The sequence below is a fragment of the Aulonocara stuartgranti genome, assembly GCF_965226115.1.
Source record: "Aulonocara stuartgranti genome assembly, chromosome: 6".
In the NCBI taxonomy this organism is placed as follows: domain Eukaryota; kingdom Metazoa; phylum Chordata; class Actinopteri; order Cichliformes; family Cichlidae; genus Aulonocara; species Aulonocara stuartgranti.
The window spans coordinates 28,731,088-28,752,551 of NC_138944.1; the positions used below are offsets into that span (position 1 = coordinate 28,731,088).

Below are 21,464 nucleotides of genomic sequence, written 5' to 3' on the forward strand. Positions count from 1 at the left end.
TTGGGAGAAATCCAACACTCATCTAGTCCATCCCCAATGAAATGCCTTTGAGAACGTCAATTGTGAGCAGCACAAGGTAGAAAAGAAGCTATTTTCTGTAACCGCATTGCGTAAACCCCTACTGGCCAAGCAGACTAGCCATCAGAAAGCATTGTATTATTTTGACTCGGTTAAAGAAAGGAACATAATTTAGAAATACATCAAATCTGAGATAATGGATACATTTAATTTAGTTTAACACAAACGTTGACCTACAAGGACGCTATAACTTCTAATGCTAACTTGTTGCATTTACTTAATTTGTACAGTTAGGTTTTAAAAAAGTCATGTTGCAGCCATTTAAGAAGTGTCTACATCAGCAACAGTTGGGCAAAAAGAACTACTGTGTGGTGCACTAAAGCTAGGAATAATTGTCATGACTGGCAGGCCGAGCCTTATATAAGACACAGCACGTTCTGCGCTGACCGCTAGCTAGAGTATAGGACCCAACATTTGTGTTTCGCAGGCCACTGCGCTCTGCTTCTATGTTTGTTTGGTCTTTTTTGCAGCTGCTCGACGTATACTAAATGCACCTGCTGCTTGTCACTTCAAAACATGTACCACTCTGACACTGTATCCTCTACGAGAGTTTGTGTTGTCCATCCATCCATCGTCTTCCACTTATCTTTGTCAGGGTCATGGGAGGGCTAAAGCCTATCCCATCTACTATAGGGTGAGAGGCAGGGTACACGCCAGTCTGCCACAGGGCTAACCCATTCACACCTATGGGCACTTCAGAATTACCAATTAATCTAACCCTACTAATTGCATGTCTTTGGACTGTGGGAGGAAGGTTGAGTACCCTGAGAGAACCCACGCAAACATGCAAACTCTACACAGAAAGCCTCCGGCGAGGTGGTGGACCTCCTTGCAGCAGGGCAACAGTGCTAATCGCCATGCCACCGTGCTGTTTGTGTTATGTTCATTCATTAAGAAGAAACCTTTGTAAAGCTTTGTAACTAAAAACAGCTAACTATAGAAAGCTTTCCTCGCGAGGTCCCCAGAGCCATTGAAAGGACCTCTGGAGGTCCCTATAAATGCACGTAAAGTTGTCAAAAAGTCCACAGTGTTTCCCTTGATCGTGTGGTTGAACTTTGCGCAGCTGTAGTCTTTGTTTCTTATGGTTGCACAAAGGTACATCACAGCAGCAGTTTCGGGAAACTGGCTGATTGGGACCCACACCCAGTTTCACACCTTGGCTCAGGTGATTAGAGGATCATCAGGGGGTCCTTTTGTCCCTCTGTGGGGGATACTCCCACTAGGTTTATATCTGGGACTCTCCACCATTTGACCTTAGAACTGAAGAAGCTTCTCGGATGAGAGGTGAAACGTCTTCAAGTAACTTAAAGAAGTCCAGACGCTTTTCTTTGCAAGCTCCTTTGACAATGATGACCTGGATGACTGAGAACCTTCACAGATACATCACAGCATGAACCACCACTCAACCAGGAACTAAAAATAACAAACTCAGATGCACTAAGAAAACAAAAGTGAAGATAGACCATAATACACTCAAAAACTGGGTTGAGGGACCATGATGTGACAGTAGTTTTAAACGTCTGACACTGAAGAAAACATGCTATGTGTACACAGATTAAATGCACAAAATGAAGTGTAACTTGGTGAACTTTGAGGTAATGCTAATCATAATTTTAAACTTTTGAGCCAGCATGTTTATGTGTTTTCAATCATTATGCGAAGTTAAATTAAGCTATTGCCTTCTGACTCCAGCTACAAAGGTTAATGCACAGACATAATTTTGGCATTAATCCCAACACATGGACAGATTTGACACTTTTACCTCCTCGCCCTGTGGTTCAGCCTCCCTGGGAGGGATAAAGACTCTAATCTGTTGTCCCATAAAGCACGGCAATGATGATGTTGATGTTGCATGCTCTGGTGAGACCCTTCAAGGGAAAACATTAAATCTTCTTAACGGTGCAATTTCCTTTTCACCATCAGCAATCACACCAAGACAGCTCTGTATTTAATTCACTTACAAAATGACAACACACTGGGCTATTGTCCTCAGATGAACATTTATCTGTTCTATCAAACGTTAGTTACAAAGTGCCACAATCTCATCAGTAATAATTAAATTATAATTTTCATCGGTTATAATTAAACCAATCACCAGCAATTTGCCGGCCATATCATTTATTATAAAGTGACATCCAAGATGGACATTGTCATGTTCAGATTAATTAAATTGCCATGCCACCTACGCCATGTGGGCAAAACTGGATGTACTGTAGGTATGCAATTTAATAAGTATGTTTTTACACCTGAAGTCTTTGAAGAGTAAGAACAACACAAAATAAAAGGAAAAATTGTGTGATGATTTCACAAACACGCAGCAGGTCTGTAACATAAATGGGATTTAAACAATCTCAGAGAGGCTTAGGATGTCATGGTCCTGGGCCGAGCGACCCAGTGTTTGAGTTTTATGCATCTTTTGTATTCATTTGTGCCCTAGTTTAGTTCATCTAGTTTATTTTGAGGTTGCTGTTTAGTCCTTTGTTTCTTAGTGTTTATGTCATCTCCCTGTACTCAGTCTCCCTGGTTCGTGCGTCTACCTGTCATGCGTCATATCTGTGTGGTTATGTTCAGTTCAGGTCACGTCTAATCTCCATGTTTCCTGTTTTACTTTGGAAGTCTGTGTCTAATGTCAGTGTTTGTAGTTTCACTTTCCCTGTCCTGTCATTAGGTTCATGTGTATCAGCTGTTCCCCCCTCATGTGTTTCCACTTCCCTTGATCATCCCTCATGTGTATTTAGTCTCTGTGTTTCATTCAGTCTGTGTTGCGTCGTCTGTGTTCCCACCCTCCATGTCCTCACGGCCAGTCTTTACAGTCATCGTCATGGTTTTCTGAGTCTTCATAGCTTATCAGTATCTGCTTCCCAGTTTAGTCACGGTATCACGGTATTTCTGCTTTGTTTGAAACCTGTCATCAGCCATAATAAAGGCTCGCTTTCAGTTTAAGTTTACTCCGGTCTACTCTCTTGTGTTCGCACCTGGGTCCACCACACGCACCACCGCACGGTCTGTCTCCTCAGATCGTGACATAGGAAAGACTCCAGGACTCAAGTTGTTGTTGGTGAAAACATTCAGAAATCTGTCTCTGGGTCACAAACTCAAAAACCAGCATTTAATGACTGTTATCATGATGGCGTTGCACAGACATCATTAAAGCATACATAAAACATACATCATTCTGTACTGGAAGTCACTCATTGGGCTCTTTTACAGTTCAGCTTATTAAGTGAGAGTAATGCAAAGTGAGATACTGACTTGCTGCTGGGAGTAACTGCCAGTTTTTGAGCTTCCAGTGTAGCCAAGATGTCTGGATCAAGACTGTTACTGTTTTATTAAACTGGCGTTTTACCAATACAGTGTCTTGGTTTTCTATGATGCTAAATCATAGACACAAAGCCTGCTCAGCTGTGACTGGTCACTAGACGACTGTCAAACCTCTTACAAGAATCTGAACTATTGCTTATCGGCAATAGAGTCAAACAAAAATTTGAGTATTTCAAAACAATTTGGCCTCCAAAAGAACCACAAAGTTATTAGAGTAAGGCCCTACAATCACTGGTAAGCAGAGCATTTTTTGGTGTGGTCACTGTTTTGTTTCAACCACACATATCAATATTAGAGGCAGATTGACAAATTACTGCATTCTGTTTATATTCAAATTTGACACGGTTTCCCAATTTGCGTGGAAATCTGGCTGTAAAACACTCATAGGCACTTCTACCGTTTGCCAATTCTGCTTATTCAATTCAGGATTATGGGGGGCTGGAGCCTATCCCAGCTGTTATAGGGCAAGACGCAGGATACACCCAGGACACACTGCCAATTTGTCACAGGGCTAACGCAGAGAAACAGAATCATTTGCACTCAGATTTACATCTATGGCCAATTTAGAATCACCAATTAATGTAGCCCAATTAATTGCGTGTCTTTGGACTGTGGGAGGAAGCACGAGGATCTGGTTGAGCATTTGGAGCCTCGCTAGGTGCTCCCAAACCAGCATTTAAAGGTATCCCAGAGAAGTAAAGCAAGTGTGTGAGTTCATCTCTGAATGTTTGTAAAGCATTTCCAGCGAATGCTGGGAGCGACTGCCTCTCATTCTCCCCCTCTTCTGCTGCTACTTCAATCATGAAACTGGTCGATGATCAGCTGATCGGCTTTTCTGTCGCGAGTCCGTCTCTCTTGTTTGTTTATCGCTCAATTTGCGCCAGGAAGAGGAAACCAGCGGATAAACAACAGCAGCACATTTAACCTTGATAAGCAACTGTTAGAACTTATTTAATATTACTGTCTACACCAGGATCCTTTTCCATGACGGCTGGTAACTGTGCAGGGGCGGGTCTAGCAAAGTTTTGCCAGGGGCCCAGGTAGGGCATTAACAGGGAAAAGGGGGGTACGGTACAAAGAAATACTTTTCTTTCTTATTCTCATTTAAAATGTCTCACTTTTAATAAATAATTATCTGAATCTTACAACCAAAGTTTTCATCTGATGTAAAATGTATAGAAATCCATTACTGTATATAGCAACTATTAAGTCTAATATATACCCTAGTAAGCTATAGTACTTTTTCCTTTGGGAAGATACCATGTGTGCAGTCTGCAATTCTGTTGAATAAAGATGTTGAATCTATTTAATTATTGTAGAAAAATTATTGATTTCTGCGCATTTTTTATTTATTTATTTTTACACTTGCATTAAATTAAAGTCGATTATGTCAATTAAGCATTATGGGGCAGAGGGTGTGGGGTGGTTCCCTTCTTTTTTTCTTTTTTGCTGGGAGTTGACAACCCTATTAGTTAGGTTGCTTAATATTTCCACCAAGTACTCTTTAAAATACCAGAATAGGGAGGATGGTGCAGGTTTAAGTTTACTAGATTGATCAGTATTGCTGAACTATGAAATATTTTGGGTGCAGTGTATTTTTGGCATACAGGTATAACAGAATAGCTTTAGTTTTGTTTTGTTTTTTAAACTTGAGTATGAACTTATACAAAATGGAGCAAGATACTTTTAAGAAATATTTTGATAATAAAATACGCTATATCGGATTTATATCAGTATCGGCAGATATCCAAAATTATGATATCAGTATCGGTATCGGACATAAAAAAGTGGTATCGTGCCATCTCTAGTAAATACAATAACTTAAGTTGCATCCCTTAAAAATGTAATTTCCCACAAATGCTGCAGTAGCTGTAAAAAGTGGCATATAGACAGTCCAAAAACAATTTAAGGTCACAAGCTGAATTAACAAGTTACAGTTATCCACTCTATGTAGTTATGTCCTTTTATTACAGTGAAATAGAGAATTCAAAGATATATACAATAATTAAAGTAATTTCAGTAATGAGACAAATCAACGGGGCAAACTCAAATCAAAGTGCTTCAGTTCACGGCTCATATCTCAAAGGGGATTATAAGGTCCATTCTGAGAAAGACAATTTGTTGGCATAATAACAGTGATTTCCTCAAATGCAACATTTTTTGTTCATTTTTAAGAAGTTTGGTGTCATGTGGTTGTTATTAAAATCCCTGACTGGCTTTTCTCCTGGCATTTCTCGCTTGAGGCCTTTCGTTGAGACCCTTCAACTATCATATATGTTAGTTTCAAAGTCTTTTTAAGTCTTTGTTTTCTTGAGAGCAGAAAAAGCCAAAATGTGAAGTAAACAAAAAGTTTTTGAAGTGATTATTTTATTATTACATTTACATTTAAAAATGATAGGATGGTTTGAGGAATATCTTGAATAGCAAATGTTCACACATCACTAGAATAGAGTAGAAGAGTCGAATCATTTCTATTATCTCTTGATGAAGGCTGCACAGTGTGTTTGGCACCAGGAACCTCTCAGACACTGCAACATATTATTACTTTGAAATTAGCTTCAGGCAGAGAGCTTTACTTTTTCTAAGAGAGGCACAACCAAGGTTTGAAGTTCTCCACTCGTCCAAGGCTGAATTGCTAATGTAAAAACCTATTTTTTGAAACAATGCTTGATTTCAGGCAGCAGTTAACTCCAACAGATTATGGCAATGAAATTTAATAAAATCAACACGTTCTTCTTTTTTTTTTCAAATATTAACTAAAAACATTTAAGTATATAAGCTCGACAGAACTTCCCACATCTCCAACTTTTTCATGTTGTCTTATTGACAACATTTACAACAGGGTATTATAGATGCATTTATACCAAATGGTACCAGTACATTCACAGGCTTCCCAGTATGCGCTGGGTTGTTTGAGAGCGATATTTCCCCTGAGATATGTTCGCTTTCAAAGCACGTTGTATGTCTCTGACATGTTTTAAATGAACGTGCACATCTTTCTTACATACTAATGAAAATAGTGTTAACCATGAAGAAGATATTTCTGAGTTCAATCCACCTTCACACACTTTAAAAATAACTATTCTCAAAGACAAAAGCCTCACAAGCTTCATGTGGATTAAAGGTAAATGGTCAATTTTAAACCAAGAAAATTAAAAATGAAAAGGATGTCTGGCTAAACAGTTGCTGATTCAACATCATGTTTTATAGTTGAAGTTTAATTTTATGTGCTAAACTTGGAAACAACAAGACATCCTCATATTTACTACACCCCAGTGTGTTCTACTTTAACATATGGCAAATGCAATGCTTTGACAGAGCTGAGTGGCCTCTAGTTTTGTCACGATTTGCAGGTTGTTGACGCAAACGCAAGACTCTGGGAAACAGTGTTAACTCAAAGAACAGGTGTATTGCTACTAACACAAAAACAGGAAACAGGAAAAGTAAATACAAGGAAACACGGAACGAAGATATATGGAGCAAAATGAGCGAACACGACAAAGGGCGAAGAGAGTGTCAAGTCAATAAATATACAAGGTAATGAGGCTAGGGGAAAACAGGTGGAAGATGCAGCAAGAAGAGATCAGGGATAACAAGACAGGAAGTAGCAAACAATGAACATCTAAGCTAAGCATGCTAAGCAAGGAACTAAAGGCACAGATAACAAAGACTAAAAACCACCAGAATGATACGATAAACAGAAACCATAAACAATATAGAGCTACAACATAATCCTTTCACAAAACCCAAAAGACACCCATAAACCTACAAAACTCAAAACTATGGGACCATGGCACGTTAGTGAATACCTGATTGTTGAAGACTAATAATACCAAATTAGGTTGAAAGGCAAAAATAAAAGAGCAGATCAATGTCAGCTCGTTATCCTGGGAAAATGTGCAAGAAATTGGGGATTGCATTTTACATTCATTGCATTTCTCTAGTCTGCGATCGCATTAGATGCATCCTTCAGATGAGAGGATTTATAGAATGGAAATTAGTCTCAGCTTCAAGCAGAGCTACCCAAGGATGCAGCGGGAGAGGTCATCTCGTGCAGCACGCTCACACACTCTCTCACACACACACGCACCAATTCCCTCAGCCTGGCTTAACTATTAAAGGGCGGTACCCATGAGGAGACTTGCTAAAGGTCAAAGATATCACTGGCTGTAATCTCGCAGCTCCGGAATGACAGGATTCCAGTTAACTGTCTCCGGACAATAATACTACTGCAACGACCTTACAATACTGACTTGTCTGTGGCCAGTTTTATCCCTTCAGCAATTCACTGTTGCCTGACACTGGTACTGCGAGGCCATGCGATTCACTCAATAGGGTGAGTTGGATATTGATGGAGGTCAGACTGCAAAGATGCTAAAGTGGTTTGGTACAGTCAGAGGTCATGGGAGAAAAGACACTAAAATGAAGTGAGACTGGTTAACCTGCTCAGTCCTTTGTAGGCGGAGCAAGTTCTAAGTAAGGCAGGTGGGTGTCCACACAGGACCAGTATAGATCGGGTAGGATAATGTCACTTAATTACAGGGTAAGTTATAGTTAAAGGCTAAAGGTCATTTGATTTGATCACAGGATATCTTTTAAGGCTGTGCACTTCACTCATTGGTAATAGGGTGTGTGTTTGAGACAACAGAAAGCAACTAAAACAGGATATTTTTTCCAACAATTTAACCTGTTTTATGAGTAACGTTTGGGTTTTTTGACTCTTTAATTAGACAAGACAGAAAGAAAGCAACACAATATATATTTAATTTAATGTTGTTTACATAAAGTTTTATTAAATACAATTAAATTCATTTTATATAGCAATGTAGCAACTGTAACAACAACAGTGGAGTCAAAGTGCTTTATATTGTAAATTAACGTGTTAATACAAAGTTCTGAGAACAGGTACATAAAACTCAGTTCGGGCGAGCAGGCAACCCATATCTTGTTTTATTGCTGAGGCCTTTTTCCCTGCTTGGGAATCCTGCTCTCTAATCTAGCTTCCTGTCAACTCTGACATGTCCTTTGATAATGTGGTGGCACAAATGAGGGATAAACAACGAAGGTGACTAAGGGATGTTGACTACACCACCGGGGGGGGGGGGGGGGGGGAGAGAAGAGGTACATCCCAGGAAAGATTTTTATAGCCAACGTAGACATTACACTAGCTAACAAAGCCCACAGGCTTGTTATTAACAGCAGAGGTGAGGCAGATCAGTTTTACAAATCAAAATTTATTAAGAAAAACTGCTAAAAGCATAGAACTGTAAAATCAGAAAAGTTCTTAAGGTAGCAGGGCTGCAAGATGGTTAATTAAAACACTTTATTAACAAACAATGGTTAAAATGACCAGGCTCGCTGCCACGATGTTACCCTAGAACAATAACAGCTCAATAAAATAACTAAACAAATTAGTGGAGACCGGCCACTTGAGTGCCCAAGGGTGCCACCAATTAGTCACCCATGTAGTTCCACTGCAAACCTCACTGTCACTCACACTGAAATCTAAATGGTGCAACCTACCTGTGCCCGGTGTGTACACTCTCATGCATCGGGGAGGGGATTCCACCTCACATGCCTAGCCCTTCAACAAGCGGCCGCACCTCCACTAAAGCAACAAAACACAAGAAAAGAACAGCCCAAGACATTAAACAAATTAGTAAAAGAAATGCACCCCAAGTTACAGTTCTTTATAAAAGCAAGATTAAAATATATAAAACAATTCCGAGTAAAAGACCATAAAACCAGGAGTCAGTCAAGGCCAGTCCAAAAACGTTTGTAAAATGACAACAGGCCAAAACAAAACAGCACAAGACAGCAGCAGTATGGCACAATCCTGTAACAAAAGAGGGAAACAGCATCAAGGTCCACCCTACTACATGCCACATTAAGACAAACACAAGGGTCCCACTTACCACTATCTAAAGGGCAATACTAAAATGAGCAGCTTTCCTGAGGAGAGCTGCAGTGCTTATCTGCCTGACGCTCTCAGCCACCTTGGATGGGAAAAGACTGCCAAATGCCTCCATGTGGTAGTGAAGCGCAGCTGTTTCTTATAAGCCCGCAAATTATCAGCTGGGAAGGTGTGGATGTTAGTGCTGCATTCCTGGACATCGCGTAAAATCCTACCCCAAAATCTACTTCACTACAATCACAAAGCCTAAAAAGCCCATATAACTGAAAAAAGAACAATGCCTTAGCTGGTGTTTTGGTTGATATCATGTTCAAACTTTACTACCTCATTGCACTTTGAATTCTCCTGCTTCAGCTACTTTCTCTCCCTTTTACCAAATAGATCAATTCAGAAACACACCAATGTAACTTCATCCCTTTGCAACGCTGCATCTGACTGAGCAGCAGTGTAAAACTCTGCATGTAGTCAGACAGTTAAATTACCCTAAAAAGCTGCTGTTTGGCTGGAACCAGAGTGGACCCTGTGGCAGGTGCATCCTCTGCCTACTCAGCTGCTCTACTTGTGTTCAGATGATTAAGGTAGAAATTCAGATCGACAGAAAATGACCAAAAATGTTTTGCTGTACTTAGACTGTGTACGCATGTACGTCTGCAGCCCTTTAGTATCCTTTACGAATTTGTGCATCACATCTTACCTTTTCTTCCTGCAGTTACAGTTATAATCCTCCATTTTTCTTACAAATACTATATATGGTATATGGTATAAATATACCACGACGTGGCGATGGGAGCACAGCTGTATCAATGGGTGTACCAAGGTTTCAAGGAAAAACAAAGAAAATGTCTTTCAGGGTCTAAATGAGCACACTGAACATTTCTGTGATTAAAAAAGCAATTTGGTAAAGGTGTGTTATGTCCACTAGACGTTTAACACATTGTGTCAGTTTGCTGGCTTGTAGTGCTCCTCTGGCTTTATCTGACTGTGCGTTGCGCTCATTCTCATTCAAGCCAATTAATGATATACAACCAATTATAGGCAAACACAGATTTTCACACAAGATCCTGATTTTCTAGTGTCTCAGTCAAAGCTTGATCATAACTCTTGACAGATGCACTGTTAAGTGATTCATTGGCTGCACATACACACAGTACTATATTTAGGATAGATAGAGTCTATTCATTTTACCTCTTTTAGATACGTCTTAATGTCCATTAATACCAGCAAACTGTTTGATTTAATTAACATCATCCTTTATCAAAGAAACACACATCTATTCTAAGAAACACAATCGGACTTACTAAGATCAGCACAGACACTGATAGAATTTCTAAAGAAAACAAATCTCATAAAATATGCCACGTCCTGCTCCTCATCAACAGTTTTTCTTAACACAACAAATGCAGGAAGAGGATGAGGAAGAGGATACTGTGGTTCCATAAGCAGACAGTATGAGCTGACCACCAGCAGCTAGTTTAATTGGCACCAGTCACTGTGCACATCTGTCCAGCAGTCCCTTTACAACCTTACACTCCGTTAAGAGCAGTGTTAAAGGTTAGCGAGCCAAGTGCAACGTATTAACAAGACAACGCTGGGAAAATGCTTCACCTTCATCCCCTCCAGCCAATGTTTTATGCCATATGTTCCTGGTAACCTATGTACCATGCAAAAGCTTACTGTAACAAAGAGAATAAAGCATCCACTAGTTTGTTCATATCTGTGCCTCACAAAAGGGTAATAGCAGTGCATGTAGCGCTTTGCACTGCCAAGAAAATACACCCCATAATCTCATTACAGGTGATGTAAAGCAACAATGCATAACAAGTATGCATGCAACAGTTTTGTAAACACGTGTGAGTATATGTTAAGCCACGTAGACATAAGGGCACACACTCAGAATGAACCATGCCGTGGTTAGTTTGCTTTTGAGGATGACTAATGTCAACTAAGAATCATTTATCAACATTGAACAAACTCTGTTTGGCCATCGCTCTCTTGATTTAAGCTGTGATTTCCAAAAAATACTGAAAGCAGGATAATGAAAACAGGAATCCTATTAAAGTAAATTATAAAGCACTCAGAAGTAGTGACTGAAATATATGTGTTATTTTTCACATTCATTCTGTAATTATTATGTGCATTCTTTCAGATAGCTGTGAGGATATTCACTTTCACTGAGGAAATGAGCTTTTATCATACCAGGCACTTATGAGGTTTAGCTAGTGGAGCAGTTCTTCTTTCATCTGTCAGCAGCCAATAAGCACTACCAGCACACTGACTAGCTAAACAAGGTTGGCTCTCGTTACTCCCTCCTCGCTCTATGCAGATTAATCCCTTTGATGTGGAACCAGCAGCACAAAGAGGAACCGAGTGAAGAAGAGAAGACGCGAGAGGGAGGGAAAAATCAGCAACTGGTTTTAATGAGGACCTGTGTCAGCAAAACAACACGGCCACGCTGCAAACTGACCCAAGAAGACTTTCAAATATTATTCATAACCTGGGAATTGTACATAAATGGCTGCTAGACTTTGTTGTTGCTGTTGTTATTCTTGGTATTATGTTGTTTAGGGTTTTGGATGAAAATCAGACAAGGGCCACAGTCCAGGGGGGATTTTTTAGAGGAAGAACAGGAAGCTTTTATTTGGCAAACTGTAGAATTCTTCCACAAGTTTCAAACCGTGTAATGAGCTCACTTGAAACTTTTGTTGGTGGTGTAACTAATCTGTTTTAGTCATGAGGAAGAAGTAAGAATTCCCATTGTTGAAGTTGGGTCTCTTTTGGTTGGTTTCGGGCTGTAAATTAAATTTGCAAAATGGGTTTTTCCGAGCTATCGTTCAATTTCAGAGGGTTATTCAGGCTATAAAAAGGCACTAAACTCAATCTTTAAGGTGACAAGTGTATATTATTAAATACTATTCCCCAGCAGCCATAATTGCAATGGCAAGGTGGCAAATGGATATCTACAGACGTAAGTACAAATACACAGTCACACAGCCTCATCTTACCTATCAGATGATAGTTTCTAGCAGCGCTTTTTAAATTAAAATTTAAAGCAGCTTGAATGAAAGCTGCTACTGTGGATGCTACTGACAGATTGCCGGTTCATGCAATTTAATTAAAGTATTAATGAAAATCACCCCATTTTCTCTAAGCTGCAATATTACATAAAGTAGTGAAATTGGAAATATTGATGTCATGCAACCTGTCCCAATATTAAACATTATTGTTAGTGTAATATAGTAATCTCATTGTTATTATGAACTATGCAAAATGCAACATACCAAACAAACTGCATTAAATTACATGGATGCATCCTCTTAATAGAGTGCAATCTCATGCTGAGCTCAAAATCACATTTGTTTCGTTTAGAACTGTGACACAGTCGCGTGCAATGTATCTATTCTGTTGTCACTGCAGCATTCAGACAGTTACATTCCTTCATTTGTATCAAATTATCTTAAGCACTTCTAATGGAAATATCCAATTAGATTAATGGTTTGCAAAAATCATTAACTAAATGAGAAAATATATTTCAAAGTTCAGTTACGCAATGCTACGGTTTGCATGTCAACATCATAGAAGCGATATAAATACATTGTGATTCATTTAGCTGTCTTATTTATTTATCTTATTTATATGCAAACCACAGATTGAAGAACAGCAGATGAGAGTCCTTGGAGAAGATGCTATATTGTCTGTAATTAACATCAGGATAAAAAATAAGCAGAAAATGCTAATTACAATAATGCTACATTAACTTAACTTGCTAATTAAACACTCTGGCACTGAGCTGTCATTGCACATATTTCATAACAAACTGGTGTCAGCACTGTCATGGAGACAGAGCTGAAGTCTGGTAAAAAAAAAAAAAAAAGTTGGAGACAGGTGTTATATGCAAAATATTAAAACTTAAGGAAACACTCAACAATTGGGGTTAAGATTTTGCTAACTTATACTACACTGACTTTAGAAATTCAGTTTTATGGCAGCATAAATGCTAAACTGTGACACAATATCACATTTCATAGATATCATTTATAGGAGACTCTTGGGTTTCTTTTTTAAAGTGTGTTAACAGAAATTGAAATATTCAAGCTTTACAATAGATGAAGCCTGATTTTTATACCATGATTTCTGTGTTTATTCACCATTTAAAATATTATCTAATATTAGTTGTTAAAATATCTTCTTCTTCAGGGCAAGCAAGGCAAGCACTTCTCCTTAAATTTCAAACATGTTGTTTCATAAAGCAAACAACGTTGAATCTTTGCATCCATCCAATTAATTACTCGTATCTTGTAGCTGTAGTTGACTCTGAGCCACTAGAATCAGTTTCTGTCAGTTTCCTTGGCATGGGCATGTCCATGTCCCCGGAATAAAGGCTGATGCTGGATGTTTGAATAAACCTCTGAAGACTGAGGGTGCTTTCATGCGCAGATATGTTTGGAAACTGTAGCAAGCAAATGAAAAAAATTACTGCGTGATTCATCATTTTAAAAGATACATTTTCTGTTACAAACCATCTTGGCTAGCACGTGCGACATAGATGAGTTAATGTGCACTGTGAGGAAACTTTTAAAAACTACTTCATCTAATTAGCAAAGATTGCTTTGATGATGGAGAGAGGAACTTTTACCATGTCCCATTTAATAAAACAGGCTAGTTAAACAGGTGCAGACTCCACCACCATTTTCAGATTAGCATCTGTAAGAAATCACTTGGTTCACTGACTCCACTAAATTTAACAGCTAACCACCGCCTTAATGTTTCATTAATATTTTATTTAACATTATCTTCACCTGTGCTTACCTTTCTCTAAAAGTAACTGCTTGCTACTGCATAGAGACTAATGAGAAGCACAGTCCAAGATATTACTGAAAATTTTCCATTTATTTGACCTGTGTCTGCTATCAATTACTTGTTAATTTTACCATTCAAAAAACAAACAAACTACAGAACACTTTGTTAAATGAAGAAAATCAATTCACCAAGCTCCCCACAGTGTATAATGTTGTTTGTGTGGCAGTGATGGTTCTAGCTGTCCCAGGTTGCCTGTGTTCACACTGGCAGGTCATTCATTTGTGTGTTTTTGGCACACAAAGTCAACCCAAACCAGCTGCAGATTTTCTGTGGCACAATGCTGAGTATCAGCTAGCATCATCAAGGGTTCATTTGCAACTGCTGAAGGCTTTTTGCGCTGCAGTCAACTGGCTCAGTTAAAGGCATTATGTGAAACATCTGAGACAGGATAACACATTTTACATACTGAATGAGGCATCCCCAAAAGTCAAGGACAAATTAGCAGCTCAAGCACATACAAATACAAACATTGCTCAATTAATAACAAATAAATATTATCCAATGTGAAACTAGCAATAAATTAACCGAGGTCACATTTAGAAAAAAAAAAACTTTAGTATGAACTCAGGTTAAATAAAAGTGCTCACCATAAGGGAACGTGTAACGCTACCCTTTTCCAAACAGCTGAGGTGGTCTGATTAAGATGGCTCCTGGATGCCTTCAGTGTTTGGGTATTCCAAGCACATCAACTGAGAGGTTAGAGCCAGAACACATTGAAAGGATTATATATACCATCTGGCCTGGGAGCAACTTGGGTTCCCCCTCAGATGTCCCTTTTCTTACCTACTCCACTAACTTTCCTTAGCCAGGTGGCACCGTGACAAGTACCTGAAGAAGTGGCGAAACAACAGGGATGAGTTAATGTTCCTGCCTCTGGATACACACACGTGGATGGTGTTGGCTATCTGGACACCTTTGGGTTGAAATAATAGGAGAACTAGATTTAATGCTAAATATGGATGCATACATAAGGATAAACATTTATAATTGGAAACACCAGAGAGTCCATTAATGATCTTACAGAAGAGCAGTGGCCAGGCTTGACCCCTTGAATACAAACTCCTTAATTATAAGGAGGCACATTTTTTTCCAATACCTCCATTTATATGATAGGATACATGTATATTTAGAAATTTACACTTTGGAAAGAAGCCAAAAGCTTTTTTAAAATGTTTTATTTTAAATGTAGAAGTGCCACTTCTCAGATATGATCTGAGAGCAATGATCTTTGGCTGATAACCCCGATTCGTGAAAGACAGAAATAGTGAGTGTAAAATAATCCTACATAAAAGGAAAAAGCAATTCATAGTATCCAATTACAAGTAATCCCATACACAAATCTGATTCGCTCCTCACACGGGTTTCAGACAACAGCCTCAGGCTCAAATCTGTGTTCATGTGCAAACAGAACTGAGGCCAAACACAAGCTATCAGCCATCAGCTTTCAGCCACTGAAAGGCTTCACTTACTGTGCAATGTTTGAACACAGAGCCCAGTGATGCGAGCTGCCAACGTTCAAACTCCACTGTGAATGAAATAATGGGGTATGGCGGTATCTTGGGGTTCTGCCCGTAATTCTGAGCCTCTGGGAGCCTCTGGTGCTGATTGCTCCTGCTAAATAATTACTCGCATCTATTGAAAAATGCATGCTAACAGCATTTAAAGCCAACTTTAGTGGGAGCTAAAAGCACACAATTTAATCATTAAACGATTGAGCACGAAAGGTTCCCATTACTTTGACACTTCCTGAGATGAAAATATTCATAACTTTAATGAGCACTCCTGGAAACCATGTGTACATGTTTTCATACACACTAAAGGAAAGCTCTTCCTCAGCTGTGAGGTGGATACAAAACGGGCTTTAAAGCTCAGAGCCGTCTGTTCACTGAAGATGCTTCACAGCTAGGGTTGCCAACCGTCCCTTAAAATACGGAATCGTCCCGTATTTCGAAACAAAAGTACACGTCCCGTATTGAGCTAATAAGGGACGCACTTTGTCCCGTAATACAGTGAGAATCAAAAGTAGTCTATAACTTTCAATGGAATTAACGCTTTGTTTGAAAACATAATTCCCAGCCCCTCTCCTGCTTTGTGACCAATGAGCTGACAGCACACTTATGACAATTCGAGTATGACAATTCAGATTACCGCTCATCTCATTGGTCGAGGAAAGGTTGCTTACGGAGAAAATACCGGAAGACAACAGATGACCATAACAAGAAGCATGGCCAACAGGGAAACAAACGCCGACACGGCGGTGCAAGTCTCGGACGACAGTACACCTAAAGCTGGGCAAACACTGTGCGATTTTTTCAGTCACGTTATTCAGCTCCTGCTCAAACTGCACGATTGACTCGCAGGGGTTAGAAGTTGGTAGGTCACGATGCAGGGTCTCACACTATACCGCCCGATGCTCTGATGCGACCTGAGTGCTCACACTGTGCCTCCATAACACGAAGGTTATAACAGAAAATCTGTCGCGCTCTCTCTCTCTCCGTCTTACACTCACACAGACACACACACCACCACCATCAACTTTGCTAAATTGCTAATGAAAAACATGATCAGGCAGCTGTGATTGAGCAGCAGTGTAAATCCAACTGTTTTCACGGTTGTTGTGGTCGTGATAATTTTGTGATGCCACATCGAAAAGGCTCGGATGAGCTTTCCAAAGTTCTACAAGTTGTGCCTCCATCGCTTGTGTCCAGATCACACGCTGCACAGCCGTGCTGCTCCATCTTTTACACCAACGTTTACGTGTTTGCGCGCGAGCAGTGTGAGCGGCTGTGATGAGACCCTCACGAGCGATTGATGATCGGGAGTTGGTCGTGAGGTGTTAATCACTTCTCGTTACCCCACGTATACTACACGATGCACGATGAAGGCCAAAATCGGTCAAAAATCGGCTCAAAATGGGCCTAAAACCGCACAGTGTGAGCCCAGCATTAGAGCAGCAATGTTTGTTCCCCTCAGAGAAAGGGAAGAATGGGAAAAGGAAAACACCTGGCTGGAAAACGTTAATATGGGCATGTGCAGTGAATATCAGCGCTATGTGGCCAGAAGTGTGATAATATAATTTATTTTGTGTAATAAACAACTGCAAGGATAGATGATTACAACAAATAGATGACTAATACATAAAAGTAATACATAGATGAATAATGATGATGAGTTAAGATGCGTAATCATGGGAACAAGCGGGTTTACAAACAGGAGCAGCTGATTAGCATTAGAAAAGCTGAAATAATACCTCAACTGAAGCCAATTGTACTAAATGCACTAAATGTGCACTGTTACAAGAATGTTTTTCTTTCTATTGTTTTCTATTATTTTAAGTTAAGCAGGACAGAGTTCTTTTAAAGAAAGATTTACTTATATTCTCAAAAGTTAAGCATGACAGGCTTCTGTTTAAGAAGGAGACCTGTTTTACTGTGTTAATGTTGTCATTTTGAGCTAAAAATAAATGGCTAAATGATCATTTGTTTCACATGTGTTCATATCACAAAGAATAGAATATGCATCTACTTAAATCAAATTCAAGTCAAAGGGTTAAAAAAATAATTTCACACACAAAAAAAGAGCTAGAAAATTCACCAAACTGGGAAGGGTGAAGACAACTGGGTCGCCCGGCCCTGGCCACGAGGTGTCCCTTATTTATTTTTCAGGGAGTTGGCAACCCTATTCACAGCATTACTTGCAAAAAACATTTACATCCTTAGTTTGTTCTTCGAATGGCAGATAAACTAGACACCACAGTGATGCAAAATGCTGCAGATATTAACACACACGCGCACAGACACACACAGACATTGTTTGACTTAAGATGGCATGGATGTTTACACCGACGATTGCCAATTATCCCACTGTGTGTTGACAGTGAAAAGCTAACACCTACACAACAAAGTCCACTGGCTGTGATATAAGCTGTTCGGTACATGCTGCAAAGAAAGGGATGTAGTGGGAAAATAACATAATGTGAACAGTGCAAAAATGCAAAATATAAGAGATGAGAAAGCTTATCCTGTGTGTGTGGGAGGAAATATAAAAGCCTACAAAAAGAGCTTTGTCATGATATACAGTTAACTTTCTCCGTCATCATCTGTCTCTGCATAATGCTTATCATCTGCAACTTGAGGGGCACATGCAAGTAAAAGATTATTTTCAACTTTCTTAAAAACCCCATGCATATCAGTCAGGAGAAAGCTTTGCCGGCATTCACAGTAACAGGAAGCCACTTGCATATCATTCGGGAGTGCTCTGAATCCAAAAAGAAACTGTGTGATGGGTGATTGACGTACCCAATAATTAGCTAGTTAGAAAAGCAACTTGCTGGCCTCTGTGCAGCGCTCTGCAGGAAATTGTACTGCTGAAGCGTGTCTGTTTAAATCCAGATTTCATGATAAACATTCCAAGCAAGCAGTGTGCACAGAGTTCATAATCTGCAAGGTCAGAAATTAAAGGGGCGCTGCTAGACTGCATGAAGAGGAACTGTTGTTCGCTCGTTTTACTCTGCAGTCACATTAGAGTGGCAAATGAATGACCAGGTGGCATATCAGAGTGATACTTGACCTGTGACTTTGTAAATAATGTGATTGGTGTGGCAAACGTGACGTGACTGTAGACTTCTTTGCTGTTATAGTGTAGCTGTAGTGCAGTTACTGTCTCCTGAGGCTAAGACAGTCTTCCTGTTGTCTATCGAGACAACAGGAAGGCTGTGAACAGCCAGTATGTTTGGGGCATAGCTCATTAGTTAAAACAGGTCTTCCACTAATTGGTAGGTTTGTGGTTTGATCCCCTCCAGTCTCCACTCTGCATGCCTAAGTGTCCTTGGGCAAGAGATTGGACGCCATGTTAAATAGAAAGTCCTCGTGTGAAAGGGTGAATGGGTGAATGGGGCATGTTGTATAATGTGATCAAACAGAGTCGAAAATTGCTGCATAAGAACCAGGCGCTCAATTTATATTTGTGTTATGATTTGGAGATGGCACTGACAAAAAGACAGGTGGCAAGTCTTGGCAAGTTAAAGATTTTAAGATTTTCATTAGGAGTAACACTGAACAAAGGATGTTGAATATGGAGCTGTCAGGCAGGAGGAAAAGTAGAAGACCACACAGACAAGATTCATGGATGTAGTGCAGGAGGACATGTAGACGGTTGAAAGGAATGCTAGGGATACATTGAGAGGGCAACAGATGATAAGCAACCCCTACAAAGTGTGCCAAAGAAGAGTTTTTCCTCAGTATTTGTACTGTTTCCTGCCACTTTTTTATTTTAGGTGACTGTATTCATCCCTTTTTTTAGAGGTTAGTTTCTCATGTTCTTTGTTTCCCACCCTCATTACTGCCTTGATAGTGTTCACCTGTATTCTATTATTACCGCTCTCTCCATGGTATGTATTTCTTCTGTCTTCCCTCAGTCTGTGTTGTAACATCAAGTTTTTTGCTACCTGTTTACAATTAAAATCTTACTCTTCCTTGAATCACATCCTTGCTTTAAAATGTAAGACTTTTTAAAGTGCATAGTAAACTGAGTAGTTTTCAGAATTATGGTAAAGTTTCCAGTTATGGACTGATGCTGCTGGGAAGGTAATGTCACTCATGTTCACATTTAGGTTACATCAAGTGTAGTAATGAAACTCTTTAATCTCTACGAAATGTTCCATTTTAATACTATAACTAGGGGCTGTAGAGCAGCAGATGGACAGTGGTCCATCTAATACTTGTTTAAAAAGAGGATAATGCAGGTACTTAATCTGCAAATAGAAGAAAACCTCACAGGCACAGCTGCACAGGTGAGAACAGTGTTCCCTCGATGGATCGTAGCGCTCCCCCACGTGTGAAAATGGGATCATATAATATGAACACAGAGAGTGAGAATACCACTCAAATTCAAACAGAGGCTTTCCTGACATGTTAGTCATGAGATGCCGTAATGCACAGATGCATAATAAAACCCATTAAAAGCAAAGCTGTGGAGAAGTAATGTCCTATATTCTAACTATGTTTTAATAAGGCTCCAGTGTCCGTTTCAGTCCAAGCTCTTTCTGCTACCTGTGAAAGAGCTTGACCATTGTGGGTGTTTGGACTATCTACAGAAAAAGATATTTGTGCTTTTCAAAATTTAGCTCCAAATCAATTACATTTAAAAATGCAGTACTGTGTAAAAATTGTTGTGATCATTTACAGCAGTGGTCAGCAGAGATGGGCAGTAATGCGTTACTTGTAACACGTTACTGTAATCCGATTACTTTTTTGAGTAACGAGTAGAGTAAGGGATTACTATTGCAAAAACGGTAATTAGATTACCGTTACTTTCCTGTAAGCACGCTGCGTTACTGCGTTACTAAAACCGTGATTTTTTTGCGAGAGTGTCTCATGACAGTGATGTAAGCCAGTGTGATGTTTGTGACAACAGCTGTGTGCAGATCAAAAATGGATAATGTATCGAGTGCGGGAGAGAGTATGAGCGTGCAGCGTTTAAAGCGTGGAAGTACTGACCTTACTTTGAGTTTGATTCCATAAAAAGTGACAAAAACATTAGCGTCCGTTGTGCGTGGGAAGAAAACTTATTTTTACAGCGAAAAAAACCCCTAAACTTCCAAGCAAGCACCGAGTGCACAACGACGTAATGGGAAATTCACAGAGAAACTCGTGGATTCTTCCACTGACCGCGGCACACCTGCACCAGGGTAAACCTACGCCTACTCTACTCCTGCTTTACAGGTGAAAATAGAGCAACAGGACCGCTGGTCTTTGATTTTATTTATTTTCTGCTGTGTTTTACTTGCATCTATTTGAAAGAGTGAGTGTAAACACAAAAAAAAATATTTTATTTTATGTGCTGGAATATGCAATGTTAAACAAATTTCTTCCAGTCAAAGAAGGTTGCATATAATTAAATTTTTGCTTGATGCATAAAGTTAAAAGATTAAAACTAATAAAACATGTTTTAAAAAAGAGACTTTTCCATTTGATTACATTTTGTATGATGGATTATGTAGAAAAAGTAGAATTGGGCTGAAAGATCTATCGCTTTATCACCTATTCAGGTTTTTTAAAAGTAACTAAGTAATTAATTACTTTTGAAAATAAGTAATCAGTAAAGTAACGTGATTACTTTTTTGGGGAAGTAATCAGTAATTAGTTACTGATTACTTTTTTCAAGTAACTTGACCAACACTGGTGGTCAGTGTGGAGTATTGCAGCAGACAGGCTACACATCCCCAACCAAGTGACAACACTGAGGTCACTTTCTCCATGCCCTGCTCAAGTAGTGTGCAGCATTATATGTCCTC

The 21,464-nt window shown here is 39.4% G+C and overlaps 1 long non-coding RNA gene across 3 annotated transcripts in view; it reads right to left on the reverse strand.

Moving 5' to 3' along the window:
- The window catches only part of LOC309707646, a 60,658-nt gene extending 39,782 nt beyond the window's left edge, over positions 1 to 20,876 (reverse strand). For 2 of the 3 annotated variants that reach the window (XR_014277039.1, XR_014277040.1), the window contains exons 1-4: positions 20,668 to 20,876; positions 14,954 to 15,083; positions 14,758 to 14,859; positions 8,923 to 9,007 (exon numbers count right to left, since the gene is read on the reverse strand). This is a non-coding gene — a long non-coding RNA (uncharacterized lncRNA). Of the gene's footprint in view, positions 1 to 8,746; positions 9,008 to 14,757; positions 14,860 to 14,953; positions 15,084 to 20,667 lie in introns of those variants that run through there. The other variant, XR_014277041.1, reaches the window with a different exon arrangement.
- Between the last annotated feature and the right edge of the window lie 588 nt (positions 20,877 to 21,464).